Source organism: Vipera ursinii (assembly GCF_947247035.1).
Source record: "Vipera ursinii genome assembly, chromosome: 5".
NCBI classification, from domain to species: Eukaryota; Metazoa; Chordata; class Lepidosauria; order Squamata; family Viperidae; genus Vipera; species Vipera ursinii.
In genome coordinates this window covers 25,086,720-25,109,259 of record NC_139518.1, presented here as the reverse complement: position 1 = coordinate 25,109,259, position 22,540 = coordinate 25,086,720, and the positions used below count along the sequence as shown (strand labels likewise).

The 22,540-nt window shown below is 43.2% G+C and overlaps 1 protein-coding gene across 12 annotated transcripts in view; it reads left to right on the top strand.

Annotated features, from left to right (window-relative positions):
* MBNL1 (muscleblind like splicing regulator 1) overlaps positions 1-4,467 on the top strand; it is a 173,515-nt gene extending 169,048 nt beyond the window's left edge. For all 12 annotated transcript variants that reach the window (XM_083364670.1, XM_083364673.1, XM_083364668.1 and 9 more), the window contains one exon: positions 815-4,467. The gene's annotated coding sequence lies outside the window, so the exon portion shown is untranslated. The remainder of the gene's footprint in view (positions 1-814) is intronic.
* The last annotated feature ends 18,073 nt before the right edge of the window (positions 4,468-22,540 follow it).

The following is a 22,540-nucleotide window of genomic DNA, read 5'->3' as shown; positions in this document are numbered from 1 at the left end:
AAGGAAAAACAGCCATTTGATCTCGTCAGGAGGGTTTCAAGGTTCTGATAGACAAGACGAAACAAATCAGAACTCCGAGGCTAGAAGGTTCCTTAAAGAATATGTTGATTGATTACAAAGAGGGATTTTTTTATGCTCTTAAGAAATACTATTATGGAATGACTCTTTAAATTTTATTTTTAATTGGCCCAGCTTCCAGAGTACATCAATAAGCACTCTGAAAGATTTTTTTTAAACACTCAATGTAAAATTTTAATACACGGGTAAAGGACATACCATAATGATCTGTGGTTGGTCATCATGTATATAGTCAGACACCTGTCCCCATTACATTTTTATAGCAACATATGAAGAAATGGAATTCAGCAATGTTTTGTAATGAGAATATTATGTAGATGCTGCTGCAGTTAGTCACAAGTAATATAAAGTTCATATATTCACTGCTAATTTAGTTTTAGCTGGGAGAAATAATCATAAACTCCTTCCTGTTCAGAAGGATATCTTAAATTAATTTCATTATGTCTTGACTTTTAGCAACTACATAAAATGACTTGTGTAGAATGATCTGTCCTCTCCTGGCCCTTCAGGTCTTTCAACATTCCCCCCCCCCTGTATTTAATTGAGTCTATTCATCTTGCCGATGGCCTTTCTTCTATTTTTCCCAGCATTCTCAAGAGGACGTGGTTTTCACAAAGTGCTTTTACATATATGTTTATTTAAATAATTGGCTTTTGACTGAATATTTCTGTTAGATTGAATCATTAATATACTACTTGTTTAAAAAATTTTTTTTAAAAAATCCTTGTTTTTCTAGATCATATGACAGAGAAGAGGACAGCGTGGTTGAGTGAAGAATCAGGACAGGTCATTAGCCATAATGTATATACCGTAAAATAACAGCACCCAAATTTCCTCAGCAGTAAGACATCCACATATTGCATGTTAACAAGATGAAATGACAACTTGGAAATTCACTGCACACTGTTGCCTATATACTTTGTACATTGAATAGATATTTGTGCTGGGGTGATCATATTGTCTAAAACAACCTTCCCTAACTTGATGCCCTCCATTTGTGTTGATCTATAAATCCTGGAAGTTATAGACCCAAGATAGCTAACGGGCATCAGGTTGGAGAATGTTAGTCTAAAGACTACAGCATTGTCCATCTTTTCTAGCACACAAGTATGCAATGCATACCAAGCTGACGTATGCATTGGTAGACTCTTTTCCTACATAATCATGTACGTCATTTTGAAAAGACAGACTGTGATGTAGCCATAGATCTATAATGTATTGGTACGTCTGTAGACCAAGATATAATTTTTAAAGTAAGTTTATTATCTCAAGGTTTACAAATAACAAATGGTGCACCTTGTATTTAAAATTGCCATTATAGAAGAGACCGTGCATGCACAGTATAATTTTTTCCTTTTTTTGTTTTAAGAGTAATATTTTTAAATGTAATAGATTGTAAGAAGTGGTAAAAGAGGTATCTGACAGAGATGAATGTGCCAAGTAAAACCACAACTGTGTATATTTTTAAAGCACATCAATGGCTTTAAGTACCGTGTTGTTAAAGATTTTCATGAAGTGCCATAGACTGTAATCAAAGTAGAGTATTATTTCTTCAGTGTTACTTTAAGAGCCACATTTTTGCTTGTTTTGCTAGTAGGTAATCAGTCAAAGGGCACCCTTCCGTTTCAAACCAAAGCTGTCTCAGAAATGGCCACCTCAGTTAATAATAGACAGCACATTTTTTGTTATTTTTTTAAAGCAAAAACAAGAATAGATATATATGGATCATTCCTACACATACTGGATATATAAACATATAAATTATTATAAACCATTATAGTTGCAATAGTTTTTGCAAAGTATACTGTATAACAAACAATATTTTAAAAAGGGAAGAGCCATTTCTGAGACAAATATTAGAAAAAGTCTAAATAATTTTATTTTGCTTCAATTTTCTAACCTCTGTCAAAAGTCCAAGAGACTCTAAATGTGTTGAAGGAGATGGGTTTTGCTTTTCTGATCCAACGCATCACTTCAAAGTCACGCACTTAAAAATAAAAATAGTGACTCTAATCATGGGAAAAGCACTGACATCAGATGCCTGATTAAAAAGAAAACCAAAATAATCAACAATCAATGAAAATGTTAATTAGAGTAGGCGCTGGGTGGGTTAAATATCGGGTGAGTTTTATATGTGATTTCTTCTGTTGAGATTTAACTGCTTTATAGCCTTAGAAAGCCTTTACAAATTGAAAAAAAAAATAGATGTGCATTCAAGTTTTTAAGATGGATTCATCCAAAGGAAATCCTTTGTGTGGTTTGGATGTTGCAGTTAGTAAAGGATATATTTTGCTCTGTTCAGCAAAGCTCAAGGTGGGGGCCAGGTCTCTGGTAGCGTCGCGTAGAATGGGAGAGGTGAGGGTTCGGTTCTAGAATTCTCCATACTTCCAAGTTTACTTGCAAGTTTTTATGCTTGAGAGATGCTTTCTAGTTAAAAAAAAAGAATGATGTGTTGATTTTACTGATTGTACTGTACATCTATTAAAGCCTTAGATTATTACATTACGGGTTAAAACCCATACCAATGTAATTTCAATCGTGTTAAGAAAGTATAGGTGACTTCACATGTTATTGTAGTTTACTTACATTTAGAGAATATGACTTATTTTTCCTTGTTAAAATGGTAGTTTTTATTTCGTACATTTATTAGATCATTTTCATTTTCTATTACCAGATGAATGCCATTTAAGTTTATAGAATTTTGTTTTATTAGATTTTACTGATGAATTTTTTTCAAAATACAAAAAAAATTAAAAATATTTTTTCTTCATAGCATATGCAGTTTTGAATTTACATGTAGTGTCATGAATATTCGTATTCTTGTTAACTAAATGATTTATATTTTACTGATTTAATATTACAATGTAAGAATATCAGTCATTGTTAGTTCTTGTCTAGTTTTCATTAAAAGAACAAAGATCTTTTATATGGATATCTTATATAATCATTGTTAAGTAAGAAGTTAAGTTGTTGCTATTGAAATGATCCTGGCAGACAACTCAGTAATATTTTGATGATTTATTTTGTTTGTAATTAATTATAAAAGAAAAAATCTAGTTCTTAGATATTAGAATAAAATTTATTTTCTACTGTATCCATTTCAAATGTTAAAATATTGTTTAAATATTTTTTGAAATCCCTGAATATCAGGCCTTCTTATAAATAAGCTGCATAATCAGTAGATCAAGGGACTTTTTGTTGATAATCCAAATACTCAAAAAGTTTACGTATAACAAGAATTATAATAAGTGTGAGTGCTTGTGCATACTCTTGAGGGATGATTATGCTGCAATTTAGCATGTGGGAAAGTATAGAGAGAAGGTTGACCTTTTGCACTTCTGTATATAGTCAAATAAAAATAAAGAGAGAAACCTGTATAATAGTAAGATCTTATTTTGAATAAAAATGTCTATAAATACAAGGAGTTTTGTTAAGGCTTATAAAAATGACAGGCTGAACAAAATTGCTTGCAAAAAAGTGGCACAGAATTAGCACTCCATACCCCTTTGAAAAAGTGGCTTTGCTTTATGTGAACAGCTTCTAGTTTGCCAGGATTCTTTCAGCTGGAAAGATTGGCCATCCTCCTCATGACTAACAAAAGCTGCACTGGTCTAAATCTGCCTGAAAATAATTTCTGATGAGACAAGAAAAATAAAAATTATTTTTTTAAAAATGAAATTTCAGAAAAACAGGTACTTCCAACCATTAAAGGTAAATCATGGATCTAATATGTCTTACATTACTCAAAACAACTACTGCATGTTTCAAGTATCAAGGAGAGAGAGAAAGAAAAAGAAAATATAAATAGATATAAAGTATATATTCTATTCAAACCAGTTTCTGAAAAATTTCAGTAGTTTTATTATTCACACACTAGCGCAAACACACACATACACAGAGAAAGTGATATTGACTTTCACATGCACACTAAAGAAGTTTAAAAACATCAACAGGCAAACCAAAACAAAACCATCATAGCTGTAGTTGTTATGTAATTATTTTTATTGCTGTAGTGATCCGGTTCTTTTAGCAGGTGAAAAACAAATACCCTTTCAAATTTACCATTTTTAACCTAAAGCACTTGACAAACCATGTACTACATGAAGCCAAAGTGAGGGGGGAGGGAACCAATGATTGGATCTATTCTGTCTCATAATTCATATTGATGAATTAGTACATGTTGCACTTCCTTGCAACCCTATAACTTTCATCTGCTGAAAGGACAGGTGTGCTTGGTTTTTACTATTATGTAATCACGGACTTAAATTTGCTTGGTAGTTGCTCCTACTTATGTACTCTGTCCTGGGCTGCAATTTGTTTTTAAGCTTATTTTATTATTACTGCTATAGCTGTATGAAAAAAAAATAAAGTTAAATTGCCCTAATAAAATTTCTTTTAATTATCTTTTTTTCATTTGTGGTTGGGGCAAGGGAGGGCACCATCTCTATTGGTACAGCTCACTATGTAAAGGCTGATGTCTAGTTTTTGGTATAGGCATCTACAAATATGATGTTAACACATAGTGAAGAACCACACATGTCTCTCAATTATTCAATTAGTCAATTCTGTTTCTCTCTGAGTAGGACTGAGTTTACTGGCAAGTTCATTATTACTCATGATCTGTGTTGCAATACCCTTGTGTGAACCCAAGTGTATGAACTGATCTTGAGACCTACAGAGGTGATACAAGAGCTATAATAATAATAATAATAATAATAATAATAATAATAATAATAATAATAATAATAATAATAATAATAATAATAAATAAACCTTTATTGTCAAAGTACAACATGTGTACATTGAGATTAGCTGAGCCTCCCCCTGTGCTCTCTCCCCCCAACACACAGTGACAACAAACCCTCCATCCCACCACACTATGTGAACCAACTACACCACACACTGGCCTCCCAAGTCAACTCTGCATAAGATTACATCCCATTCAAAAGCCTAACAGCCCACGGATAAAAGCTGTTCTTCAGCCTGTTGGTACGGCTGGCTATACTCCTATATCTCCTACCGGATGGTAGGAGAGTAAAGAGATACCGTCCAGGGTGTGAGTCATCCCTGAGAATCTTCCTCACTCTTCCAAGGCAACGAGCCCTGGCGATGTCATCCAGTGGTGTCAGGGAACAGCCCACAATGTCTTGTGCTGTGCTCACTACCCTCTGTAATACTTTCCTATCCGCGGCTGTCAGACCGGCATACCAAACCACTATACCATATGAGAGGACGCTCTCTATGGTAGACCGGTAAAAGAGGGTCATTAGCTGTTGTTCTACCCTGTTCTTCCGCAAGATCCTAAGAAAGTGAAGCCTCTGTTGGGCCTTTCTAGCCACCTGGGTTGTGTTAACTTTCCAGGTCAGATCTTCACAGAGGTAGACTCCCAGAAATTTAAAGGAGGGAACTCTCTCTACACAGTCCTCCCCGATGTAAAGTGGGGCAGGTTCCTCTTTTTTTCTCCGGAAGTCTAACACCATCTCTTTCGTCTTGCTGATGTTTAGGTGCAAGTTGTTGTTACTACACCATATGGATAGTTTTTGTACCTCCGCCCTATATGCTGTCTCATCCCCACCTGTAATAAGACCCACCACAGTTGTATCATCTGCGAACTTGATTATCGCAGTGGATGGGTCAGATGATACACAATCATAAGTATATAAAGAGTACAGGTAGGGGCTAAGCACACAGCCCTGTGGCGTGCCGGTGCAAAGCTTCAGGGGGGTGGACAAAGCAGACCCGACCCTCACTGTTTGTACCCGATCCCTAAGAAAGTCTTGAATCCAATCGCAGATAGCGGGGGAGAATTTCAAGTCAGTCAGCTTCTCGATGAGAATGCTCGGCAAAATGGTGTTAAAAGCCGAGCTGTAGTCAACAAAAAGCATCCTGACGTAGCTTCCAGGTTTCTCGAGATGACTTGCTACAGAGTGTAAAGCAGTAGCTATGGCATCGTCTGTCGACCTATTTCCCCTGTAGGCAAATTGATGTTTATCAAAGTCCAGTGGGAGGCATGTCCTAAGATGTTGGAGAACCAATCTTTCGAAGCATTTCATGACTACAGACGTTAATGCAATAGATCTTGAGACCTACAGAGGTGATACAAGAGCTCTAGTGAACTCATGCATGGTCATAAAATATTGCCATAAAATTGTGATCTCTTAGTTCTGTTGAACTTTCAACACAGATGATAACATCAATTATTTATTACTAGACAATCTTACCCATTGGGTCATTGTTTCAGAGAGATTTCCTTACCCTTACAGAGAAACACAGTGACCATAAATGGGTAAAAAAACACTGGGAGCAGGAGTGACTTCAGACATCTTGCCAATTTCCCCATTGACTTTCCTTATAGGAGGTGGTAGAGAGTATTGGAAATGATGATCATATGACCACAACTTTGCCAAATTTCAAACCATAGGAGTTGTGGATCCTAGATTTTGGACATATTTTGTAATCCCATCTGATGTACATAGATTCAAAAATTGTTACCCTATGAATCTTGAACCATGAGATAGATGATAGATAGATAGATAGATAGATAGATAGATAGATAGATAGATAGATAGATAGATAGACAGACAGACAGACAGACAGACAGACAGACAGACAGACAGACAGACAGATATGATGCACTATTCCATCCAATTGAAGGTTGGAAACAGTTTTAGTCCTCAACGTACAATGACAATTGGCCCCCAAATTTCCAGTTTTTAAGTAGGTTTTGCCCAAACTTAGATTTCTTGATCTATTGTTAAGTGAATCACTGCAGGTGTTAAGTTAGTAGCACTATTGCAAATTGAATCTGATTTCTTTTGATCATGTGACTAAGGGGATGTTGCAATGATCATAAGTGAGAAAAATGGTCATAAGTTACTATTTTCAGTGGTGTAACTTTGAACGGTCACTAAATGAAAGGTAGTAAGTCAAGGACTACCTGTACAGGTGATCCTTGACTTACCACAATTGAGCCCCAAATTTCTGTTGTTAAGTGGGACATTTCTTAAGTGAGTTTTGCCCCATTTGACAACATTTCTTGCCACAGTTGTTAAATGAATCACTGCAGTTGATAAGTTATGGTTGTTGATATGGTTGTTAAAGTGAATCTGGCTTCCCCATTGATTTTGCTTATCAAAAGGTTGCAAAAGGTGATCATATGACCTTGGGGTACAGCAGCGATCATAAGCATGAACCAGTTGCCAAACATCTGGATTTTGATAATATGATAATGGGGATGCTGCAAAGGTCATAACTGAAAAACCGTCATAAATCACATTTTTCAGTGCCGTTTGCAATTTTGAACGGTCATTTAATGAACTGATAAGTCGAAGACCAGTTACCAGATACAGTATGTTAAATGGCTCTTTCATCCTGTCTGCACCCATTATACACATAACCACTGTATCACTGCTTCGCTAACAACTATATGCGCATCCGCACACAAACACAATGTTAAATAACTATAGGAATCAGTCTATACACCTCTTCATATATTACTTTTTGTACTTTTCACCTTATTTTGTTAACATTATTCTGAACCTCACCCAACCATGATTTTAAGCCAGACATGTCAAATTCGTGATGTCACATGACGTCGCTAGATGTATCAGGAAAGTTTTGCCATTGCCAGCAAAGGAGTGGGCGCGGCTTCCGGATGACGCATCCAGCCCACAGGCTGGCAGTTGGACACCCCTGTCTTAAGCAGTTCGATTTTCCTTCATATACAGACATTTCTTAATATCCACTCATTCAGCAACCATTTAAAGTTACAGTGGTGCTGAACAATGGGCACTTAACGATGAGTCCTCATCATGGTGATTGTCACAGTATCCCTGCAGCCACTTGATCATAATTCAAGTACTTGGCAGGTGTCCTATGGTCATGTAATCGCCATTTGCAACCTTCACAGCTAGCTTCCAACAAGCAAAGTCAATGGGAAGCCTGCAGGAGGTCTCAAATGATAATCATGTGACCACAGAGCACTGTGAGATTTGCCTAACAATGACAACCGAAACTGGCAGAACTGCTGTTTTAAGTTGGCATGATCACATGATATCACACCTTACACTGGAGTCACCAGTCTCAATTACTGTCAGTAAATAAGGACTACCTATATTTGTTTCTCAAGTCAATCATTTCTATAGCATTAAACTACCTCAATTTTCAAACTAATTACTCACTTTTATATTCAATTCACATTCATCATTCATTTAGTCTTGATGCTTCCTCTTCTTTTATGATGCACAAATAATAGCTAACCCATTTTTACTTGATTCAAGTTTTATGTTTCTCCCATTTTTCATAGCGATAAAGTGGGAAAGAGAATGCTGTTAATATGGAATCAGTCATTTTCACATGTTTTTGAGTACTAAAAAATAATAATCAAAGTTAAATAGTCTGAAAGTGCTGTCTTAAAAAATGTAATCAGGTACAATAGGTAATTTTTTCTCTCCTTGTATTCCATACCCACACAGACAGATACATTGCCTTAAAACATAAGCACATTCACACTAACATTGAAGAGTGACTTGATGCAACACACTGCTCCAGCAGATGTCAGTATTGGAATATGGTGAGAATTAGACATACATTATTTGAATAAGGGAGAGAAAACTGCTTATCAAGAAGAAAACGATGTATTTGCGAAAATCCTTCATTTAAGAAATTTGGACTGCCATGGCAAAATTTAAACCTATTTATGCTTCTTCAAAATAAGAACGGAAAGAAAGGAAGAGGTAAGCTTATTAAAATCCATGCTTGTATGCAAAGAGTTAATTGCTTTGATTTTTTTTCCAGAACACCATATACAATATAATGGGAAAACCATACCTCAAGATATCCATGCCTGCTTACTGTGCTATTCAAATTTTTGTTGATGGCAACATCTCACCCTCTTATTAAATCAGAATATATATTTAGCTAAGATACTTTCAGGTAGAAGACTGATCTGAAAAGTAGGCCATATGGTATAACCACACACTGCCTGATATTCTTTCTAATGTCAGTAATGTATTGTTTATTGCCTTGAAAACTCTCCCTGTGATATTTATATATGATGTACTATTTGTATACGGCATGCGCCATAGTGGGCTTTCTGTGCTTATTCTCCGGTTTCACAGAGACCTGGATGGGAAGCTATATGAACGAGACCAACCATCTACATGCATCTTAAACCTAAGGAGCCAAGGCAGTCTTCATCTGGTTTTCCCCAATGAAGTCAAAAAGTCATATTAATTTCAAATATTGAGTCCTTATATATTTCAAGAGCCAGTTATGGATATTGGAAAACTGAACAAAAAGGAACTTATTAAAACAAGCAACTAGTCTGATCAGGGCCATTCCTTAGTTTTTATTGTTTTGATTTTTGAAATTGAATTGTCAGGGCCATCTGTACATGTGTGTGCATGTGTATGTAGGTATACACATATGCATATATACAGAAATACTGTACCTCTGGAGATATGCTCCGTGTGTAATTATAGGTTTGCATAGTCTTGAACATCTTTTTTTTCCACAAAGGAAGTCAGGTATACTGCACAGTGAGCCTGCAGTCAAACCCAGCATGTGTGTGTTTGTTTTTGCCAGACTGCTCCTAGGAGTAACTTAGGACCAGAAGCACTCAGGGGAAATCAAAAGGTTGGAAATAATTGTTTCTTCAGCCTGCAGCACTCCCAGTCATTTCTGTGACCTTAAAAATGTTGGAAGGTGCTGCAGTTCTGCTAATAGCAGAGCAAGTTCCAGGTAGTGTATGCTGGTGGGAGGATGGGGGGAAGAAAGGAATAATAATGTTAGATGGAAACCAGAGAAATAGAATGCATAGATGTATCGAGAAGGAGGCCAAAACACATATAAAGAATGAATGTAGGAATTGGGTTTGTCTACTTTAATGAAAAGAAGAACTAGGGGTGACATGATAGCAATGTTCCAATATCTAAGGGGCTTCCACAAAGAAGGGGGTGGGTGGGTCAAGCTATTGTCCAAGGCACCTGAGGGCAGGACAAGAAGCAATGGATGGAAACTAATCGAGAGAAGCAACTTGGAACTAAGGAAAAGTTCCTGACAGTTAAAACAATCAGTGGAACAACTTACCTCCAGAACTTCTGAATGCTCCAACACTGGAAGTTTTTAAGAAGGATTTGGACTAGAAGACCTCCAAGGTTCTTCCAACTCTGTTATTCTGAAAGGACATCTTTTTCAAGACTCCCCAGTACTGCTGCTAAATCATGAGAGCACTACTAGACATGAGTTGGAATACAAACAAAAGTTTTATCAAATTTGTATTTCTTGCATATGGCCACAAGTAAGGTCCAGCTCTCCCTTAGTGGAGAGAAAGACATATGCGGTGCAATAGCCTGCTTAAGATTATCTGCATTCTAGTGGGGAGTCATTGCTCCCATTTGCTCAGACCTGAACTCATCAAAAACAAATTCCATGAATATGACTTTTGCAATATCTTCTATGTCATCTACAGTATTTTGAATATTTGAAATAGGTGGAAGTGATCCGGGAGCTCCATAGTATAAGTGCAGCCACCTGTGGGCTGGATCTCTATAGCCCCTTTTGAGTTTCCAGGAAGGGAATGGATGACTGAATGTAAGGACTGATAAATGTTTCTTTCAAGGAGAGGCGGTCTGCTTCCTCTCTCAAACAGGAAAGTACCTGCTAACAGTACAAAATAAATATAGCAAAATAATACCTATACTGAAGTGCTACAGTACATTTGCTGCCAATAGATTTTGGGATGCAGTTCAAAGGGCCAGCCATTAATTGCAAAGCCATTTATTTATTTGTTTTTAAAGTCCTCGTCATTTTCAAGACCATCTTTCCCAAGTAATAGAATTTTCCTATCATTTATCTGGATCATGAAGAAACACTTCTGGGTCCCTCTCTCCAGGCTGCAGAACAGGAGCTCAGAGTGGCCACTTTTCAGTGGCCACTTCAGCCCTATCCCATATTTTCCCTCTCAGAAATTAAAATATTCACCTCTCTGCAGGGAAAAAAGGTGAAAAGCATCTCTTCCACAAGGTCTTTGTTAAACAGATGGAGCAGGATGTGTTACGATAGGCACGATATTGGGTGACTGTGTTTAATGATTGTATTGATTTTTATAATGTTATATTCTCAAATATATTGATTTTTATTGTAGGCTGCATGATGCTTTATTTCAGGGGTGTCAAACTCAATTTCCTTGAGGGCCGCATCAGCATTGCAGTTGCCCTCGTGGGGCCGGGTGGGTGTGGCCAGGATGGGTGCGGCCTACTGGCTGGGCGTGGCTGGAGTGCATGTGGCCTACTGGCTGGGCATGGCCACCTCTACATCGTTCACATCAAGGGTACCTATGGGAGCCTTGGCAGGAGTGGGACAGATCTGAAGGTCTCTGGCAGAAGGAGATGGGACCAAGGCAAGTGCCAAGGCATGGTCCCCTGGAGGAGACTCACTGTTCCTCTTAGGCCATGGGGGGGAAGCTGGACGGTGGCACAGAGGTCAAATGCCCAGCCCAGCCCTCAAGCACCCGCGACACTAAGCCCAGCCCCACTTCCCCAAGGGGGCGCCCAGCTGCACTGCTGCTGCTGCTGCTGTGCTTGCTCTCCTTAGCCAGGTTGCTCATGATGGGTACGAGGGCAAAGTCAAGAGGGAGGCCCACTCCCTCTCCATGTGAGGAGACCTGGCTTTGTATCCAAAGCTTCCTTAACAATAGGATGGGAGACCCCCCAGGATAGGCCAGGAGGAGGGGGCAAGGGGATGGTGAAAGAACACCAGGGAAGGACTAAGGCAGGACTTCCTTCAGACCCTTCCTTCTTTCCTTCCTTCCTTCCTTCCTTCCTTCCTTCCTTCCTTCCTTCCTTCCTTCCTTCCTTCCAGTGGTGGGAAAATATTTGAGATGAGGGAGGGAGAAAAACAGGCAAGAAACACAGCTGGGGAAGTGTCATCCTTCATGAGAAATGAAGAATTGCACCATCGCCTGGAAGTGGCCAGCACATGGCCCTCGCCTACTTCACATATCTGGCTTGCTGGGCTCTGGTGGAGGGGATGCCATGAGCAGCATGAGAGTCGATGTTACCTGCGCAATGCTGCCCCGTCCCCAGCCTGCCCGGTTTTGGCAGGCAGCAGGGCGCTCTCTTCACAGTGCCGAGAGTGGCCACCATGAAATTGTACATTGGCTCCCAACTCTCTTCACAGTGCCGAGAGGCTGAGCCAGGTGGCACGAATCTGAAGAGAAGCGCAACGCTGCCCAGCCCCTAGCCTGCCCGAATTAGGCAGGGCCATGTGCTGGCTGCTTCCAGGCGATGGTGCATTTCTTCATTTCTCACAAAGGGTGATACCTCCCCAGCGTGCGCCCAGGGGGCAGTGCCGACACAGCACAGACCGGTCCCTCACTGTTTTCAGATGGCCTTGTGGAGGTAAGACTGAATGCGTTTCAGCATAGATGGCCACCATGAAATTGTACATTGGCTCCCGGCCGCCCTGGGCCAGGGCCAAGGCAGCGGGGGCCGTTCCCTCACTGTTTCCAGGATGGGTTCATGGGCCACATGAAACCACTTCGCGGGCCGCATCCGGCCCCCGGGCCTTGTGTTTGACATGTCTGTTCTATGTAATTCAGATATTGTCATATATCTCTGGAGAAAAGCATTCTAGCATAACTAGGTGGGGCTTTGAAGGGTTTAGCATTACTTTTATTTATTATTTTATTTTTTATATCACATTTATAAACAGCCCATCTACCTCACTGGATGGTATACAAATAAACACAAATGCTATGAAGATATAATCCAAATTGTATTTAATAAAGTATATTTAAGTTTAATGTACAATTAGGACTATATAATACCCCCCAAAGGATGGTTCATTCGAAATTTTAAAAACTCATTATAAACCACAGAAAAACAAACACCTGTTCACAATAGGAAACAGTCATCAAACAGCTCAATATAAAAACTACCTTTGCCTGTCAAAACAATGGTATGCAATTAATAACCAAAGGATAAGACTTTGTTGGAAGAATGTAATAAAATTAGTCTTGAAGAACTTCAAGAGTTTACTCTTACATAGCTCTAAGACTAATCTGTCAGCTGAAAACTGGGCAGTCACAATTGTTGAACAGCATATGTTTGAACTGAATTGCATATGTTTAATTATTGAGATTTCCAAGGAACAGTAAATAAAAAATACATTAAAGACATAGCAAGAATAGGGACACCCATACCTCAGACTGAAAAAAAAAATCCTGAACAGCCAAAGAACTATTCCAAAGACAAGGCAAATGGAATGGACAACTTCTTGAATGAGGTTACAACCTTTGGTACCACCCAAGACCCCACAGAACATGGATGGGGGTGACACTCAAGATACATGATACTTATCACTTATTCATGTAGGACCTTTTAGGGAGCAGCAAGGGGAATGTTAAAGTATTTCTTTGATCTTTACAAGGACGCCCCCCCCCTTTAAGGCTTACACTACAGTTTTAAAGTATTTTCTCTGCTTCAGAGTGGGAGGGAACTGTATTATCAGCAATGATAATCAGAGTGTGTTCTGTAGATTGCAAAAAGGGGATGCTGGGCCGTGAGTGTAGAGTCTTCATGTTGCCACAAAATGATTTTATTAAAAAAATCAAAGCATACCAAAATAAACCTAGATAATTGGATCTTCCAGCAGACATATAATGACACTTGACTTTGACTTCAGTACCTGCAGCTGACCTCTTAGAGCCAGGAAATGCAGTGAAGCAGCTAACAAGTTTGACACACATATCCCCGGCGACTCATAATTGAATGTGGAATTGTTTCTTTTGAGGTAATTCCCCTCCAGCTCAGGAGGAAGAAAGCAGATTTGGCACCATCTGCTCAGCGGTTGTGTCAAGTCCTCATTTTAGTTGTCAAAGGTGGCCATTGCCTTTGTTACTGTCTGGCACTCAAACGCTGACAGAGAAAGACTATGCAAAGTGTGTCACATATCACAAGCCCCATAATACAGCAAACAGGAAATGAATGAGGAGAAAGATCATTTAGAATGAAAGAAATTAGAATGGTTTGAATAGAAAACTGAGGGAAATTGATAGGAATTCCCCATAGATAAGGTTACTTATCCACTGTCATAGAAATATCTTTAACTTGGTGTTCACTTTTTACTCCATACCAAAAACTTTGTGTGAGGTTCCTCAGTGATCTTCCAGATAGAACAGGCACAATGCAACTCTACCACCCTTTTTGATCAAACCACTGAAATTGAATAATTGCTGAAAATTGGTGGTTTCCTATAGCTTTTGATCAAAAATGCATGAAACTGTATTGAGGGCCCCAACACAGAATTGAGATAGACTGCAAGACAGGGAAAACTCAGATAAGGACAGAGGCCCATTTATCATTTTGCATCATGCAACTGGCAGCTTGTTGTATTTGCATCATTCACAAGATTGGAGGGAGGGTAGTAGCTCCAGGCATCGTTGCTTCCCAGTAGCCAGTCTGCAAGGGCTGCTTCCTAGGAATTTGGAGATACAATGCAGCCCTCAATATTGGTAGTCTTTGATAACCTGGTTCTCTGTCAAGCTATCCTGTTCTCCTTTAAACCACTCTAATTGGCTCCAGTTGCCACAATTGCCAGCATCAAATTTCTCAGTTTACTAAGTAAAAAGCATTTCCTTCCAGCAGTCCTTGAATTTAATTTCAGTGCATGACCCCAAGTCATAACACTGTGAGAGAGGTAGATAATTTTCTCTCTTATCTGTGTCGTGTGGTTTTATATATTTTTATCTTGTCTCTCCACCTCTTGGGCACATTTGATCTCAGACAAAAAACCCCAATTACTGCAGTCTTTCCCCATATGGGAGATGTTCCAGCTCCTTCATCATTTTGGATGATTTTACAACAATTTTTGTCTGTTCCTGAAGCCAACTTCAGACATTCCAGTCCAGATTGCAATAGGTTGGACAGACTGATGCTCAATGTGGATTATGACTCCTGCAAAATCTGACTGATCTTGCCCTGTTTTTTGCCCTTCCCATCCATGCAGGGAAGGCAAGTCTTGCTGGTTGGCTTTTGTGTGGATTGGTCTATCCATACTTAACTTTCCTTTTAAGAAGTATTCCCTTCTCAATAGCCTCTGAGGCTTTCATTTGTTTTTTTCCATGTTTGCACCCATGAATGCCTTCAGCACATGTCCCTCTCCCATTCATTCATTCATTCATTCATTCATTCATTTATTTATTTATTTATTTATTTATTTATTTATTTATTTATTTATTTATTTATTTATTTATTTTCCTCTGATGGTTCCTTTATAACTACAATATTACAAAAATAGGAAGCAGTAGTGGTTAGGTATGTTCATCACCTTGAGACAGAAAGACAGACAAGCAGGCAGGCAGGCAGACAGACAGATAACATATCATCATCATTACAGATCATTCTTTCATTCCTACCTTCCTTTAGATCTATGGAAACTCTATAAAGAAACTAAGGAAAAATTTAAAGTTTAAAGTTCATAGAAAAAAGTAGTAATGTTCCTATATTGCAACTCATAAGTATTTATAAAATAAATAAAGAAAAGGGAAGGAGGCTTAATCCTATTCTGGGAAGGGAAATCAAAGAAAAGACACTTGTCCAGCCTGGGCAGAAACTAAAATGTCTCCACAAGGAGTTGTGAGGTTAAATGAAATATGAGCTTCTAGGATTAGTTCATTGATTTAATGGGTCATCATTGCACCAAGTAGAAGATTGCTTTTTAAAAAGTAGCCACTGGAAGGACAGGGTCTGCTGTGCACAGCAACCATTTCAAGCTGGGTATACTACAGGGAGGAACGTGGTGGCTCAGTGGGTTAGGACACTGAACTTGTCGATCAGAAGGTTGGCAGTTTGGCGGGTTGAATCCCGAGTGCCGCGTAACAGAGTGAGTGCCTGTTACTCGACCCAGCTTCTGCTAACCTAGCAGTTCGAAAGCATGTAAAAATGCAAGTAGAAAAATAGGGACCACTACGGTGGGAAGGTAACAGCATTCCGTGCGCCTTTGACGTCTACTCATGCAGGCCACATGACCACGGATACGTCCTCGGACAAGCGCTGGCTCTTCGGCTTTGAAACGGAGATGAGCACCGGCCCCTAGAGTTGGAAACGACTAGCACGCATGTGCGGGGGAACCTTTAACTTTACCTTTTTATACTACTGGGATGGAACAAAGTTCTGGACACCATCTAGTTTGAATATCTTAAGATAATTCAGGTCAGAAATAGCTAGAAAGACTAGGTGTCTGGTGTGTTTTCAAAGTGCTGGAGTGGGAAGACTGAGTAGAAAATGTGGTTCAGCCCTAACTTGGTTTCAAAGATCTGCTTCTCACCAACTACTTTCTAGCTTGTCTTTCCCCCTGCTCCCTCTTCTGAAAAAGCCACATTATTAGATGCATGAAAAGTCAGGGAAGCTTAAAGTTGGTTAAATAGAGTAAGAATCCTGTCTCCAGACATGAGAATTTTTAGAGGTATTTTTGCCTGTGGGAAGAAAAGCCTCCTAGTTATTTCATTTAAAATGAATTGAAAGAGAATTGGGGAAAACATGCCAAAAACATTTTAGCACAGTGCTACTCACCTAACAATGGAATAACTCCATCTTTCTCCTTCAGATTAGACTTTCTGATTCCCAGTGGGAAAAAAGTAGGTTAAGAAAACATTGGAAAGTTTAGATGCATGCATAATTTATGGATCCTGAGAGCAGATTTTTTTTGGTGCACACTCAGAGCACCTGGATTTCTCTTCCTCGCTATAGTGAAATGTTGGTAGCTGCATTGCATAACATATTCAATCTAGATAATTCACTTTCAGGTTTGCAAATACAATGAACAAGTCAAATGGGTTGGATCTACAGAATATGCTACTTGGCCAACTCCCCCTCCCTCCCCAATCAAGCTTATGAAAATTACAGCTCTATTTGATTAAACTTCTAAATATAGTTTATTTCTATTTGAAGGGCAATCCCATGGAATGGCATACTAAGGGCCACAGAAGTCTTTGCTGTCTTCCTTCCAAAGTTGGAGGTGGGGAAACCCAATCGGATCACCTTCTCCCTTAAAGGTGCCTGTCAATTTTCTTGATGTGAGATCTTCTAACTTTGGAAAAGCCCTACAAGAGTTCATAGCAAACAACACAATTCTACCATGTCTCCAGCCACTTGCACAGTCACTTAGAACAGTATGAGAACAAGCCCATCCCCATACATACAGTAAGTACGGGTAGTCCTTGACTTATGACCACAATTGGGACCAAAATTACTGTTGTTAAGAAAGGCAGTTGTTAAGTGAGTTGCACCCGATTTTATGTTCTTTTTTCCCATGGTTTATTAAGTGAATTGCTGCAGTTGTTAAGTGAATCATAGGTCATTGATAATGTGGTCATTAAATGAATCCAACTTCCCCCATTGCCTCTTCTTGTTGGAAGCTGGCTTGAAAGGTTGCAAGTGGTGATCACATGATGCCAGACACTGCAACCATCGTAAATGCATGCCCGTTGCCAAATGCCTGGATTTTGATCATGTGACCATGGGGAAGCTGCAATGGTTGAAAGTGCAAGGATTGGTTGTAAATTTTTCAGTGCCATTGTGACAAATAAATGATGTAAGTCAAGGACTACATGTCTGTATGTACCTGTATATTCACTTAGGTATTCACAGAGGGGAGACTGGATTCCACTGAATAAAGCAGTTTCCTGCTTCTGCTCTGATACCAGCAGGAGATTCTGAATTATTGTATGTTTGCATCATTGGAGCATTGGATTCCTCTCTACATTCTTTCCATCTAAACTCATTCACATTTACATTTACAATTAACAGGAGACACAGAAAATGTTGGTTAATTTAAACTATTGTCAGTTATTGTGCATCAACAGGGGGTCATCTATCTATATTTTAGGCCTTTTATCTTATTCCTAAAAAGTCAGCAGATGTGTCAAAACTCGTCCTGCAACAAGCGGGGCAGGTGCCGAACACAGGAACGAGAGACTTCTGCTGCAGTCAAGAAGCACTTTATTCTTCAGAGCAACAGCCGCAACAAGAAACAAAGCCAGCGTTGGCTGCTACCTGCAACCAACGCTGCTATATACACACCCGAAAACCCCACCCAAACTCCACCCAAACATGCCTCCGCCCTCCCACTCTCTATAACTTCCCCACCCCTCCCCTACAAGGCCTTTCGCCCGTCGCTCAGTCAGGTAAGCCCCCTCCAACGTGTCGCCACCACCGTGCCCTTTCCCCTCACCCACTCCCTGCTGCGCCCACCCCCGAACCCCCCTGTCATCGTCCATGCCCGAAGGCCCCTGCCACCCGGTCACCGCAGCGGGGAGGGACCCATCCCCTAACGGCGTTGCCATACAGTCCTGCGCAGGCATGGCGTCGGAGTCTGATGCAGTCCACCGCGAGGCCGAAGCTCTCGAAGCCTCCCAGGCCGCAGAGACGCTGAGCCGGCTCGGGCCTCCACCGGGCAAGCCGCAGGCCGGGGAACTTCGCGCAAACATGCCGCCGGGCGAGCACAGCAGCCACGGCGCGTCCGGAGGCGGCAGAAGCCGCGGCTCGAGTCCCGGAGCCGCCCAAGCCGAGGTGAGCAGCTGCGGCGCGTCCGGAGGCGGCAGAAGAGGCGGCGCGAGTCCTGGAGCCTTCCAAGCCGGGGAGCCGTGTGACGACGCGCCGCCGGGCGAGCACAGCAGCCGCGGCGCGTGTGGAGGCGGCGGGAGAAGCGGCACGGGCCTCAGAACGTTCCGAGCCGCTCTGGAGCCGGGTGAGGTCGGCGGGAGGGAAGCAGGGTGTGCCGGGGGGGTGGAGGGGCCCCCCTTTGAGTGTCGGGCTTCCGAGGCCCGACATGCTGCCCCTTCTACCAAGGCCCCACCTGGAATGCAAGGAGAGAGAGGTGAGCAGTCTGTAACATGATCAGCAGTTCCTCCCTGGGTCTCCCCCGGCTTCCCCGGGTGTTTCCGGTGGAAAGCGCGGAGAAGGCGTGGTGCACACACATCCCCATCCCGTACCCAGGTGGCCTCCTCCATGGGGTACCCCTTCCAGAGCACCAAGTATTGCACCCGCCCCCTCCGTCTCCGGGAGTCCAGGATCTCCTGTACCTCGTAGTGGTCGCCGTGCACAGGCCCTGGGCCGCCCTCCCCCGCCGCCACAGAGGCAGTTGTAGCAGGCTTCAGCAGGCTACTGTGAAAGACGGGGTGTATCTTCCCAAGTAGGGGGGGTAGCCGAAGTCTGACGGTGACAGGATTCACTACCTGTATAACCCGGAAGGGTCCGAGATATTTGGGCCCTAGCTTTCTACATGGCACTTGTAGCCGCAGGTATTTCGTGGAGAGGTAGACAAGATCACCTACTTTAGGAGGTGCAAACGGCCGTCTCTTCCTGTCTGCTTGCTCTTTGTAAGACCCTGCAGCTCGCTCTAACGCTTTCTTAGCTATCTCCCACACCTCCTCCAACCGGTGCATCCACTCCCCAGGTGTGCAGGATGCCGGGGCCCCCTGGTCGCACCCCGCGATAGGAACGAACTCGTAACCAGAGACCACTTTAAAGGGGGAGAACCCGGTGCTGCTATGTACTGCGTTGTTGTAGGCCACTTCCGCGAAGGATAACAGATCCACCCATTCGGACTGTTGGTATGATACATAACAACGCAGGTATCGCTCCACCGCCGCGTTTGCACGTTCCGCAGCTCCATTTGTGCTTGGGTGGTACGCCGAGCTCAGGCCCTGTGTTGCTCCAATATAACGCACGAAATCCCTCCAGAACCGGGCCGTGAACTGCACGCCACGGTCGGAGATGATACGTCGTGGCACCCCGTGGAGACGATATATATGTTGGACAAACAGCCTGGCCAGCTGACGGGCTGAAGGCAACCCCTTGCAGGGGATAAAGTGGGCTTGTTTCGAGAACAAATCTACTACTGTCCACAAAACGTTATATCCCCTGCTTTCCGGTAGCTCGACCACAAAGTCCATGGCAATGTCCTGCCAAGGTCGTACGGGGTCTGCCACTTGTTGCAGAAGGCCTGCCGGTTTATTAGTAGAGGGCTTGGTGGTTGCGCAAATGCGGCACTTCTGCACGTAGTTTTCAATGTCTCGTCTCATGGTCGGCCACCAGAACTGGCGGCGGGCCAGATGCAGGGTTTTCACGAACCCGTAATGACCTGCCTGCCTAGCGTCATGGCATTGATAGAGTGCTTGATCCCGTGCCGCTGCAGGTACATACAGCCTGGCCCCGTGCCAAGCTAAGCCGTCCCGCAACGAGAGGGTGTCGGGGTGCGCCTGCACCCATTCATCAGTCGCCAACGCTCCTTTACAGGTCCGCAGGAAACCATCTGTCACGGCGTTGGCCCTGTGCTCCGTCTTCTCCACCGGGCGGGGCGGCGGTACCAATGCCTGTACCACCTCCTCTTTCCGACAATCGTATTGTGGTAGCCGAGACAAGGCGTCCGCCAGGAAATTTCTACCCCCGGGCACATACTTGAGGCGGAACCGGAAGCGTTGAAAATATTGGGCCCACCGTACGTGTTTCGGGGACAGACGGCGGGGTGTTTGCAGGGCTTCTAAGTTTTTATGGTCCGTCCAAACCTCGAACTCCTGGCTAGCCCCCTCCAGAAGGTGTCTCCAAGTCCCCAAGGCCCAGCGGACCGCGAAGGCCTCTTTCTCCCAGATAGCCCAAGCCCTCTCCGCGGTCGTTAGCTTCTTAGAGGCGTAAGCGCAGGGCCGCAATCCTCCCATTGCATGCCGTTGCAGAAGGACAGCTCCAACAGCCACGTCGCTCGCATCAGCCTGTACTACGTAGGGCAGGTCAGGGTTCGGGTGTTGCAGGACGGGCTCCTTAGCAAATTGCGCCTTGAGCGCCTCAAAGGCCCGCTGGCATGTAGTGGTCCACGCAAGCTTCTGCCCTGGCTGCGGCAATGTTGCCATCTGTTTAGTCCGCAGTAGATCCGTGAGCGGCAGGGCAATGGAAGCGAAGTGTGGAATAAATTGTCGATAGAAGTTAGCGAAGCCCAGAAAGCTCTGCAACTGTTTCCGGGTCCGCGGGGCCTGCCACTGTTGGATAGCCTCCACCTTCCCCGGGTCCATCTCCACCCCGTTGGAGGACACCCGATATCCCAAATAGTCCAACCGGGGCTTGTGAAACTCACATTTGGAGAGCTTTACGTATAACTGGGCATCCCTCAGCTTGGTCAGCACACTCCGAACTAAGACGACATGCTCCTCCAGCGTGGGCGTATATATGAGGATGTCATCAAGATAGACTAGGACCCCCCGGTACAAATGGTCATGCAGGACTTGGTTAATCAACTGCATGAAGACCGCGGGGGCTCCTTGCAGTCCAAACGGCATGACCCTAAACTGAAAGCTCCCCAACGGGCAGTTGAAAGCCGTCTTCCATTCATCACCAGCTTTAATCCGGACACGGTAGTACTCCTCCCTGAGGTCTAACTTGGTGAACACCCGGCCCGTAGCCAAATGAGCTAAAAGGTCCTTCACCAAAGGGAGGGGGTACAAGTGCTCTACACATACCGCGTTAACCCCCCGATAATCAACGCACAGTCTTAGGGTCCCGTCTTTCTTCTCCCTGAACAAGACAGGGGCCGCCATCTTAGATCGAGCGGGCTGGATGAACCCCCTCCGCAGGTTCTTGTCTATGTATTGACGAAGCTCCTGCATCTCCCGGGGTGCCATTGCGTACATGCGGGGTTTCGGCAGTTTTGCCCCTGGCTCCAGTTCAATAGCGCAGTCCGTGGGGCGGTGGGGTGGCAAGGCATCACACTCCTTCTCATCGAAGACATCTGCGAGATCGCTGTACTCCCGTGGCACCTGTGTCTCAAGCCCAGTACCCACCCCTGCGGCCCCCTCTGGCCCACCAATCCCCTCCGGACCCATGAAGGAATGCTTTTCAGGAGGCTGGGGCCCTGTCCCGAGGCGGAGGTGTCGGCATCCCCCCTCCCACCAAACCGTGGGGCCCCACCTGTCCAACCACGTAAGCCCCAGGATGACCGCCTCCGTCATAGACGGCACCACAACAAACCGGAGAGTCTCCCAGTGTGTACCCAATTCCATTCTCACCGGTGCCGTTACATGCGTAATGGGTGCTCCTCCCAAAAGGGACCCGTCTACCTGCTGAAATCGGATAGGTTTGGGAAGCCGCTGAAGGGGGATACCGGCCTCCCTTGCCATCACCAGGCTAATAAGGCAGCGCGTGCTGCCTGTATCAATCAAAGCCTTACACTCCCTCCTCTCACCTGTTCGCGGGCTTATCAATACCACAGGCAGCACAAAAGGGCACACCGGAGCGCTTACCATCGGGTCCTCCTCGTACTCGTGATCCTCAGACCCATCGGATGTGTCAGTCCGTCCATCCGCCGGGCCCACTGGACGCACCGGTGTCGATGTTCGGGGTGTCTTGTCGGCCACCTGGTACGCTGTTCTGGAGCGTTCTGCAGCTCTCCTGGGGGTCGGGACCTGCGCCAC